General features: G+C 52.8%; 1 protein-coding gene across 2 annotated transcripts in view; it reads left to right on the top strand.

Annotated features, from left to right (window-relative positions):
* The first annotated feature begins 227 nt into the window (after nt 1–227).
* Nucleotides 228–11,552, top strand: part of RHBDF1 (rhomboid 5 homolog 1) — a 31,982-nt gene continuing 20,657 nt past the window's right edge. For both annotated transcript variants that reach the window (XM_065732345.1, XM_065732343.1), the window contains exon 1: nt 228–360. The gene's annotated coding sequence lies outside the window, so the exon portion shown is untranslated. The remainder of the gene's footprint in view (nt 361–11,552) is intronic.

Raw genomic sequence — 11,552 nt, 5'->3', positions numbered from 1 at the left:
AGGAGCGGGAGGGGGACGGCCTCCGCGCTCCGGGGGCCGCGGGCGGGGGCCGAGGACGGGCCGCTTCCGCCCGGCGCGGCGCATTCCAGCGCCGTGAGTCAGGCGGCGGCGCGGCGGGATGCGCCCCGCGGCCCCGGGCGCTCGCAGCTCCTCGGCGGGGCGCGCGGAGCCGAGCCCGGCGCGGCGCCCAGCGGCCATTTGCATGCCGCGGCTGTGAATGGCGTGCCCGGCCGGCCGGCCCCTGGCACGGGGGAGGAGTCTCCGCGCCCTGCTCGGGCCGTGCTCCGCGGCGGCGGCCCCTTAGCCGCACTGGGGCGGCCCGAGTCCGGCGGCTCGCCGAGACGCTTCCCCGCCTTCCCGGTGAGTGCGGGGCAGGGGGGCAGGGGGGCAGGGGGGCGGCGGGCGAGGGGAGCTGCCCCGGCTCTGCCGCGCACGTGAGTCGCGGGCTCCGTCCCGCTCCGCGGCTCCGCCGCCTCCGCCGCGGCTCGGCAGCCCCCTGCTGGCGGCACCGCCCGGCCTGGCCCCGCGGGCAGCCCCCGGGCTCCGCGCGCCCCGAGCGTTGGCCGCCCCGCGGAGGAACGCCGGCGGGAGAAGGCTCCGCGGTGCCGCGCGCAGGTGCCGGCTGCCATCGTTGTCCCGAGCGCTGGGGCCGGGCGCCTCGACCTCAGCCCGCGGCCCGAGGTCTCTCAGACGGGCGCCGGTGCGCCCTCGGGTGCAGCTGTGCCCCTGCGGCCGCCTCGGACTGCTGCGGAGCCTCGGCTCGTCCCGGTGCGGCGGGGGAAGCCCGGTCCCGTCAGCTCTCGGCATCCGACCGAGGGCAGGAGCAGCAGCGCGGGACCCGTTCAGCCTCTAGGATCGGGAGTGACAGGGTCCGCGGCGGTGGTGTGGGGGACCTGGTGACCCCGGCGCGTTTGGCTGCTGGCGGCAGAGCTTGTTCACAGCTCGTTTCAGCTGAGCCGTGTCCATGCTGAAAATCCCTCCCAGCCCCGTGTTCCCACCCGCTGCTGCCCTGCCCGCTGGCACTGGTCGTTGGGCAGCTGCCTTGGGAGCTGAGCGGGGATCGTGGCTTCTGTACGTGAGGGTTTTCCTCCGCATTCAGTCCCACGCTGACTTTTTGCAGCGAGGTGAGGGAATCACAGCGTGGTGCTGGCTGAAGCTCTTGCAAGATTGCACCCTCAGAGCCAAGCCCTTTGGTGGCTTCTCAGTAAGCCACCCACCCTCTTTCCCTCTTGTAGCATGCCCTCGTAATGGTGCACCAAAGGGTCCCCCGAGCACTTTCTGACTTGTGCTTTCCTTTCGTGTAGCTCGAGTGGTGGCAGCGGCACAGAGGAAGTGCCCAGTGGAGCGTTCCCTGTGGTGCTGGCTGCCCCTGCTGTCGCAGCTTGGGTTTGTGGCAGTGTTGGTTGGGGATGTCTCCAGCCTGGGTCTCCAACAAGCAGGAAGTTGGTTCTTTTCTTCCTGTTTTTGTCCCCTTGGCTGCTGATTTCCTCTGGGAAGAAAGCTGTGCATTCTGCAGTAAAGGAAAAAAAGCAACACGTAATGGGAAGGGACGAGGCAGCAAAAGCTGGAGGAAGGGATCTGAACACGCATTGAAACAAAGCATGGGCTGAGGAGGGAAACCGTGTTTTTGCCGTGGTAATGCTGATACAGAGACAATAAATGCAGGGGTAGAAGGGCCCACCTGGGGCTAGCTAGGGAGCGGACCCTGGGAAGGAGAATTGGGTTTTGGCTCTGTGTGTGGAAATAGAAGAGCTGGAAAGCAACATATCTCTGTGATGCAGTGTTTGCAAGAGGAGCTGATAAGTTGTGTTAGGTATGTTGATGTAGTTGGAAAGAAGAGGTGAGCTTTTTGGTGCTTCCTTCCTTAGAGTGCTGATGGAAGGACTTCAGGAAAGGCCCCGTGGGCCTGAAGGCTTGTCTGCTTGTTGGTGAGGTCACAGTTATCCTCTCACAGAATCTCCCCCTCCTGCTGCTCTACACACAGGTCCTCATGGCTGCTGAGGTCTTCCATGGCCAAGAGGGCTCTGCCATCCCTGTGCCGGGTTTGGGCGACCTGGTTTGGGCTGGGAAGAGGGGAATGAGCTCTGCTGCTGTCCCTGAGCTCACTGGTCCCGAGTCCCCTGGAAGGAGCGGCTCTCGCGTGGCCGTGTGTCAGCAGTGCCCGCTTCAGTGCGTTCCCATGCAGAAGCAACTCCCACGAAACTCGTTCTGCTCTGGGACTTCCCATGAAGCTTTTTTTTTTTTTTAATTTTTTTTTAAGCAATACACTCGGAGGAGATCTGCCTCCAAACTGGCTTTTCAGGTTCTGGGGAAAGCCGTGGCCCAGGGCTGAGCAACACCTTGCTGTTTGCAGGGTGGGCCTCAGCCAGGCTGCAGGGCTCGGAGTGCAGCCTGCACCTCTTCCCGGGGCAGGTCAGTCCCTGGGGTGACAGCCTGTGGAGGGGAACAGCCTCTGTCACTGGGTTTGGCCGGTGGCACATTTCACTTCTGCAGTGGGGACTGTAAGTGCTGCAGCTGAGAGTGAGCGCTAGGCAGGAATAGGAATTCCTTTTGGGATCATCAGTCCTGTTCCTCTGGAATCCAGCCCCGGAGAGTAGCCAGCAAGTCCCAGCATGTTGCCCTGAGCCAGGCAGGGTCTGCTGAGTGTAGCATGATAGGACAGTTTATTTCAGGCACTGAGCCCACATGCTTAGATATAAATAGTAAAGATTTGATTCCATTCACTGTATTGGATCTTTTTTGCAGTGTGAGCACATAGCCCAGTTAGTGCTGAACGTCTGAGATGGGCAACATGAGCGAGAGTCCTGGGCTGTTTTCCTTTCCTATTCAGTGCACCCAGTGACAGGGCTGGCAGAGCACCCAGCGTGCTGCCTGTGTGTGAGACGGGCTGGGGTACAGCACGTCTCTGTCTTCATCTCCAGAACTTCTGCCTGGCAGAACAGTCTTCCATAATCCTCATATCTCTTACCTTTCTTCCTCAGTTACCTATGGACGCTTTGGCATCATGTGGGAACTGTACACCCTTTGCAGAGGTTCCACCCTCGTGCCCAAACGCAATGCTTTTTAATGCCTGCACCACCTGCCTGTCACTGTCGTATGACCCATTTCAGTAGAAGTACTTAAAACTTGAGGATGGATTTCTTCTTTTTTTTTCTCTGAGCTCAGATGAGGATTAGTTTCTTTTCAGCTGAGGAGGTGCCAGACCCTTTGTGTAACTTTGTCATCATCTGGTTGGAATGAAGCAGACAGGAACTGTGCAGATCTGGCACTGTTACCGTAAGGTTGCCTCCCTGCTGCTGGGTATATACTTGTTGTTTTAGGTAACCCATGGAATGTGTGCATTGCCTGCCAGCTCACAGAGCTGTGTTGCATCCTCTCTAGCTACAACTTGTGTTGTGGGAGCTGCAACCTGGATTTAGTGGCAATTACTGTGTCTGGCTCATGGGTAAAATGTCTCAGTGCTCCTGGAAAGTGGAACTAGCAGATTGAATCAATTGAACAGAATGGATGTTAGGACTTGTTTGCTCAGTCTGTTAGTGTCCAGTAGCTCTTCTCTCAGGTCAACACCCACTATGCAAGTGACAGAAGAATATTTAGGAAAGGTGTTCCCACAGCAGTCAGACCCTGGAGATGAGGGAGGCAACAGGCAAGATTTCACCTTGTAAGTGAGTGGATCAATTAGGTATCATTCCCTGTGGTCATGTTCCCATGTCCCTGAAGATCCCTGAACAGATTCAGTGTGTGGATCACCAGTTGCATGGAGAAACAGAGCCCCTCACTCAGCTCAGGGGGGGCAGGGCAGGGCTCTCCCTCTGGTTGCAGGCAGTGCCATTGGGAAGGGCTGGGGCAGCTCTGAAAGCAAGACAGTAGCTTTCAGTACAGCGTGTTTGTGTTGAGGTTGCATATTGCTGTGTCCTTGCTAGCTGAACTTCAGGGGCTTTTTGGTCCTCCTCATTTGGCTGCTCACCAGGGCTAGTGGGAGCCTGCTTAAGATCATGTCCATGATGCTCTGATACTTGCAGCAATCCATGCTGCTGTAGGAATGAGAAAGTGGGTTTTCCCTTTTTTTATTTTTGAACAAGTGTTGAGGTGATACCACAAAGAACAAGTCAGCAGAAGAGGGTTTTTTTTTTTTCACCCAAACTCTGGCCAAATCCTTATGAATAACAAATAGTGGCAGCTTGCTGCTTGGTGAAAGCAGAGTTTATTCTTCATATCAACCTTAGCTGTTGAGTCCCCAGATGTTATGTAGTGCAAGTTTATTGGTTGTGTGCTCTGTTTGCTGTAGGGACAGTAAATGCCAAATTGACATGAGGCTTCGTGTGCTACGGTTTCCTTTGGGCTTGTTCTTCTACTATGTAGGTGCAGCCCTTGTTTCAGAAATTGCTGCAGAAATGTTGCCCCCCTGTTGCAGTATAGATGTGAGCAGAACCTGAGGGCACATTCCCAGAGGTTCTGGGACTTAGTAATCAGCATCTCTAAAACAGCGATTTTTAAAGGAAATTTAACTTCTCAGTGATCTTCTAAGAAGTGTGTTGCAAAAGTCTTCCCAGGGGAGAAGAGATCTGGAGGCATGCCTGATCATGCCTTTTCTGGGTAGCCTACCTAGCTGCCTCCTCCCCTTCCTGTTTCCACTTCGCTGCGAGGCAGCCCCTTGCTCTGCTGGTCAGCAGCAGCAGTCTCTGCTTGGAAGGTTTTCCTTTCAGAAGGAACAGTCTGGATGAGATCATCCCAAAGCTGCACAAGATGCTGCTTTTACAGTTCTGCAGGTCTGCTGCTTACAGCAGCTTGATTTGTAAAATCTCAAGGGCTCGGATTGGTGAATACAGCTTCCGTGTTTCAGGTGTTATTGCCCCGCAGCATTCAGCAGATGGGAGATGTGTTTCTCCATCACTTGAACAGAAAGATCAGTGCTTTAAAGTGAGCTGCAGAAGGCAGCTGGCTCCGAATTGCTTTGCCAAAAGGTGTGTGTGTGCCTTTCCTTTCACTGGCTGCCTTGGGACTGGAAGGTCAGGGAGAGCAGTGAGGCACAAAGTGCCGTTGGCTCAGGTAGGACATTAGATTGTAAAAACATTTCACTTTTTTTTTTCTTCCTGAAACAAAGTTAGAGTGTTGATGTTTTTCTTTGCACTGAATTGGAGCATCACATGAATTTACGCAAGCACACACCTGCAGAGCAAGAAAAACTCTTCCCACAACTGCTTTCCCATTAGAGAGTGAAAGAGAAGACGGATGGCCAGCTGTCGAGCCCCAGCAAGAGTAGAAATCGGGGCATCAGGAGCATCTCCTTTTGTAAGAAGAGCAGTCCTCGTTGCTGTGGGCGTTGCTGTTGCGTGTGGGCATAGTTTTTAATTGCATTCAGGGGAACAGAACTGTCACGTTGGAGAAAGCAAATGCATGATGCTGAGTAAGGATGCACTGCATTTCAAAGGAGCATGTAAAGAAACGGCCCAATGGCTCAGGTGCTGCTGCTTCCATCCCTCCTGAATGTACAATGTCTTCTAGCAACGGTTTGTTATTTCCTCTTAAGAATTTTTTTTTAGATTGCCATTCACAGTGCATCTATGTAACTTTCCATAGGAAATGTTGTCATCTGTGGCAGTTTTGATCTCATTTGCCAGTGAGATACTTTTATTTAGTGCAAGAAATAGAGATTCTTAGCTGTTTTTAATACTGAGTGCATGGACAGCAGCTATTCCAAAGGCAGCCAGAGCCAGCAGTCTCTCTGCCTTGAAACCCATCCTGGTGCCTTGCTCTTAGCTTTCCTTGTGTCCCGAACTGCAGTACTTGTGATGAATGTGCAAGCTGCTAGGAAAGCAAAGTTACAAATGCAGAATTTCAGTAAAAAAGGATGCCTTTGTTAAAATACCGTAGGTAGGATTTTGTTGTTGTCTTTTATTTTCTAATCTGGGATTATGGCTGTTCTGACAAAACTTTTATTGAACCTTACCTGACTGTGTAATTGAGGCAGTGACTGTGCCCATGGTACCTGTGGGTGAGCCAGCCCCTCACTGCACATCCCTTGTGCTACTAAAGCAAGCCAGTACGGTGCCTTCTGGAGCCCCAGTGAGCTTTTGCAGTGAGCTGTGTTCTAAAACAGTTTCTATGCTCACTCTTTCTTGCTTCTTTGTTAGCGGTGAGCTCCAGTGATGCTGAAGAACACAGTCCCAGGAGCCTGCTGTGCTGCTGCTGGGGAGCCCAGCGCTCTGCTGCCTCAGCTAGGCACCTTTGGGAAGGCTGCAAGAGGAAGGTTTGTATAGATGGTCTTTCCTGTGCGTAAACTTCCAGTGTGGGCAGTCGGTTATTTATAATTGGATTTGTTAATACTTGGATTGTTAATATGATTACACTGTTATCCAGTCTGGCTGCACGCAGTGTGGCACTGGACCAGCAGCAAGATCCTGCCTAAGCATACAGAGATGTGTCAGCTGTGTGAGGGCTGGTGGTGGATCTGAGTAAAAGCCAGCTGTGTTTGGAGGAGCAGGCAGTGGTCATTCACCAGGGGAGGGAGGTGCTGCTCAGCTGTGGTGCCTGGTGTGCTGTTGCTGGAGCTGTTAGATGGTTGTGCTGTCAGCCCATGCCCATGTGCAACCCATAAGCAGCATGCTCTGAGCAAGGCATGAGGATGTGGCAGCAGGAACATGGCTATCACATGCTGTGCCAGGCTAGGATTCCCTATGCAAAGCTGCAGGGTGTGTTCATGGGGAAACACAAACAGGATGAAGACACCAGAGTGCTTCAGAAAGCTTCCTGCTGCTCTCTCCTCTTTGTTGGTTGTGTTTTGTGCTCGCTCTTCCCCTTGCTGGTTTCAGGGTAGGTTGTGGATAGCTCTGTGTTGTCAGGGGTAGAGCTGGGTGCCTGTCACTCACTGTGTGGGCCGTGTCTGGGCTCTGGGGCACTGACTGCACAGTGCTGTGAGTGTCCTTCTGTCACCTGGGACACACATGGTGTAGGAGAACGGGAAAGGCGGTGCCTCTGCCCAGTCTGCTGTACTTGGCTGCTTTTGCTGGTGCTGCCGGCCTTAGGTTAGCAGGGGAAGCTTGGAAGCCCTTCTGTGGAAGTTCTCCATGTGTGAGGCTTGGCTGTCAGCTCTGGAGGAGTCTGTGGAGATGTTTTCCTGTCCAACTACTCCAGCAAAAACTCACTCTGCCTCTGGTGAAACAATAGTACTTCATTCCTGCCGCACTCAGCACCTGCACTGAGAAAATAATTTAAGCCTCAGGAGATGCAGAACCTACCACCTCCCCCTTGTGATAACTGCTAGCTTCCCACAGTGCTATAAGTGTGAGTTTTGGGCCATGTTTTCATGATCACTTCAAACCGTGCTGCCTGGAGAAGCGATTCCCTCATCTGGCTCCAGCTGCTCCTGCTGCTTCCCTTCTTGTGCTGCCACAAATGGAGCCATGCGGCGACTTGGAGGAGGAGGGGAACCTGGGCTGGAGCAAAGCAATTTCTTTGCTGGGTGATGTGTGTTGTTTCCTGCACCCAGCAGCTGTGGGGGTGGCTGTGCCAGTGGCTGGGGACACTGCTGCTGCTGTTGGCTTGCTTTTCCTGCAAGTGGCTGTGATGTCTTCAGAGCTGGAATTTTAGTGTTTACTTCTGTGTGCTGACTCCTCTGCCTTTTGTCTGCTAGAACTGAAGGACCTGGAAGATCAGAGCTTGCTGCCTGTGGGAGTGTTTGCAGATTGCAGCTGGAGTCTTCTTCTAACCAGTTTATGGAGAAGTGCAGCTACAGATCCAGCAGGCACTAGCAGAAATCAGGAGAGTTTTTGGAGCTCTCTGTTTTTCACCTCTTCCATATGAGGGCACCAGGCCTGCATGCCCCTCAGTTCCTTAGCAGAGCTTGCTTTGAAAGCCCATAGGAGCTCATTTTTAGTTTGTTTCCATTGTGATCCATGTCTTCTGAAAATCAAGGAAATGAGTTGCTCCAGGGGACCTCGGATCTGCTTTTGTGGTCGTGTGATTGACTCACATCCATTTGCACCTCACTGATAGATGTTCTTACGGCCTGTGTTTAAAAACCTCTGGCTTTGTGTAGCTGGACCTTGTCCAGGATCCTTGGTTCCCAGGTGAGGCTTTGCATTCCTTGTGCCTCTTGCATACTGCTGTCAGCCTACAGGGCTTTACATGAAATCCAAAACCTTTTTTTTTTTTCCTTCTTTTTGTTTCTAATGCAGCTTCATTCTTCCAGTCTATGGGTCTCCCTGATGCCTTCCAAGACAGGAAGTTTCCACTGGTATTTCTCAGCTAATTACATTAAGTGGTTCAAAGTGAGGTCCCTCAGTGCTGGCTTGGTTGCTTGTATAGCCACAGAAGTTAAAGAATTTCCCCGTGGCTTCTGCATTCAGCCTGCCTTGCTGAGTCTTGCTGCAGTGTCTCAGTAGTAGCACTTGTGCCATGATTACAGTGCTTCCTGGTCCCCATTCTGTAGACTGTGTTGTTTGCTTGTCCCCACGGTGTCTCAGGATGAATTCACCTGGTTTTCTGATCCCCTGAGGGCATTCATAATTGCTACCAGTGGGTCAGTGCATGGTGACAACATATGTTTCTGGGAAGGAGATGGTGTGCGGCTCTGTTGGAGCCTGTGTGAAAGCTGATCTAGAGGAGAGGTGTTTTGGGAGGCAGGTGACAAAGGCTCACACCTGGTTTGATGTTTCAGCTAAGCTGATACCACGGTGAGCCATCACTGAATAGGCAGGTCCTACCCTTCCTGTCTCAGGTTGCTCAGCTTGTCTGCAATTCTGAGCCTCCTGGGGATGTCAGATCAACAAGAAGTAATTTACGTTTGGATAGGGTTTGTTTAGTGCTGGTGGAACACATCAAGGTGGCTCACTGGGGTAAATCTGCCCCTTGGGTAGCAGCTCTGCAAAGCCTCATGGCCTCTCCTCTGAGCTCAGTGGTGAGGAAAGCAGGAGAGATCCCCACTAGGGCAGGGCTGATGCTCTTGCTTTATTTCCAATGGAGTTTCTTAGTGTGGGATGTAATGCAGCTCTCAGCCAAAGCCTGGGTAGTGCTGGTCCCTTGACAGCTTTCCTCCAGCAACAGGGTCACGATCCTGCTCTGCCTTCCCCATCCCTGCCTGCCCTCAGCCCCTCTATCTGGCTTGTTTTAAAGGTCTGGCTTGCGCCTGGTGTTTGAGATAGTCCTTGTAACTGGTTGGGTCTGATCCATGCTAGATGATGCTATTGGCAGTAATGAGGCTGAAACCCTGCTGCTCGTCTTCTCGGACTCCCTGCCTTCCCCCTGCTAGCTGGGCCAGCAGCAATCCTGCTGCCTTCCTGGCTGCTGTCTGGAGAGCATATGAGGACCCTGGCTGCTTTGCTGCCTTTCTGCTCAGAAGACTGCTTCCAGCCTCAGCCAGAGGAGCTGCGCAGCAAACACCTTTCAGGTCTGCAGGCTCTCTGGGGGCTCAGCACATCCGGCACTGCACACACAGCTGTTGCAGTGCTGGGGGTGTAAAGAGCGGAGACCCACCAGAAGCTTGGTGGGGGCTGAATGTGGGACACAACGAAGGGACTGCAGTGGGACAGTGTCTGTTACCTGCTGGGAATGTCTGCAAGAACACGTGCGCGCTGTGCTGGAGAAAGCTCCCAGTGGGGGTTTGTGTGGGAGGGTTGGATGAAGGGCGTTATTTATTTATTTGTTCTTATTTTTTTGTCAGTTGGAACGTTTTAGGGAAAACAGCAGCTTTATTTTTAAATGGAAATGCTGTTAAAAATGGAAATTTTGGAAGAAGAGAAGCAGCAGGCGTTTCTGGGAACAGCTCCGGTGGTCTGTGGGAAGTGGAAGGAGTGCCTGGCTTTGAAACGGCCGCGCAGATCCCAGACTGTGCGAGATGTCCGTCAGCCCTAGGAGCATGCTTGGACTCTGCACGAGGCTCTCCACCCTCTGGGACAGTGGAATTCACTAAGCAGCTTTTCTTGATCACACACCAACTTCAGAGTTTAGTGTGCTCTCCCTCTTTCCCCAGTTTTCCCTGATTTCCCATCCTCACACGTTGAGTTGTGCTTTAACTCAGGCACTGTGGCCTTGCTTTCACATGGAGCTTTTGAAGTCTGCTTTCTCAGAGTATGTGCACCATGGAGATTTGGTTGGCCTTGTTAATCACCTTTACATGGCCTCCCCCCAGCTACTTCTCACAGCCCCCGTGCTTTTCTCCTTACCCAGTGGGGTATCCTGCTGTGTGTGCAGAGAGGATGGTCAGAAGGGCACGGAGCAGATCTGTACAGCCAGGATTGGAGTGGAGAAGTGGGACAGGGAAAAGCCATTCACTCATCTGGCCCAAGAACTCTGAGGCATCAAGTGAACGCAGGAAGTATCGGGTTTAAAGACAAACGGAGGAGGACAGCTTGTCGCACAGCATGTGTTTCTGCTCTTTGCCACAGGCAGTTCTGAGTACTAAAAGTCTGCGATCAGAGATTGCATTGGCATAAAGATGAAAACAGAGAATGGTTAAATGCACAGACGTCTCTGGCACAAGAAGTCCCTGAGTTATTCTTAGCACATGCAATGACTGTCCTGGGAGATACGACTGTCAAGTGATCCTGTGCTCTGTACTGATTGCCAGGCATCCTCTGGTAACCAGATACTGGAGTGAGGCAGACGCTTGGCCTGACCTTGCATGGCTGTACTGTGTATGATCCTGTCCTGCTGCTGTCAGTGATCTCTTGAAAATACTGATTAGGGCAGTACTGAGAAATGGGGATTGTTTGAGGGTATGTAACCATTCAGATGAAGTCTGTGTCAACGCAATCAGCTTTGAAACAAAGCCTACTGATTTGAAGAAGTGCATGGAGACTGTATCCGGAAACACCTCTTGAAAATAGTGAAGGGGTTAGTGTGAAACTGGGTGGTTTGTTGCCTGGTGGTACAGAGGTATTAACTGCCTTCTTTGTTACTCTTTTGGGTGATGCTCTGGCGAGGGGCAAGCGTGGGCACCAGCAAATCCCCTCCAGAAGTGCACAGGAGCAGGCAGGAGCCCTCCTAATACCCTCGCTATCTGCATCTCATAGGAAGTTAGAACAGATGCTTTTAGGCACCTCTGCAGCTATAAACGGAGCAAAGTGAGGAATTGTGACCTTTTGTTGAGTGGTGCTGCACCTGTGCACGCAGGATGGTGGTGTGTGTACAAACGGTATGTCTGTACAGGCCACGCTGTGAATTCCCAGACTTTTGGGGGCCTGTGGTATTTGCTGAAACCCAACCTTCATCCACCTACAGCTGAGTCGTCCCTTCCCCTGGTTCCAGCTCAGCTGAGCCCTGTGCTCCTGGCAGCCAGCCCAGCCTGTGTTTCTGTGCTAGCAGCTGGTCTTCACCCCTTTTTAGATGAGATTCTCCTCTCCTAACCCAGTCCAGGTCACCCTCCTCTCTCTTTTGTTGACCTGCTCCCCCCCTCTACCACGTACCTTTTGCACTGGTAAGCTGTTTGTGTGGCTCCCTTTCCAGAGCAGTCGGTGGAAGTGCCACGGAAGGCAGGAGGTTCCAGATTACTGGAGCCTAATTTAGCTTGGAAGGACCCTCGTATGCTGGCTGCTTTGTGTGCTGTGCTGCCC

The sequence above is a fragment of the Cyrtonyx montezumae genome, unplaced genomic scaffold (genome assembly GCF_038088225.1).
Source record: "Cyrtonyx montezumae isolate F1298 unplaced genomic scaffold, pur_monq_1.0 scaffold_16, whole genome shotgun sequence".
NCBI lineage: Eukaryota > Metazoa > Chordata > Aves > Galliformes > Odontophoridae > Cyrtonyx > Cyrtonyx montezumae.
The sequence above is the reverse complement of the archived record's forward strand: the minus strand, read 5'-3'. Positions and strand labels throughout refer to the sequence as shown.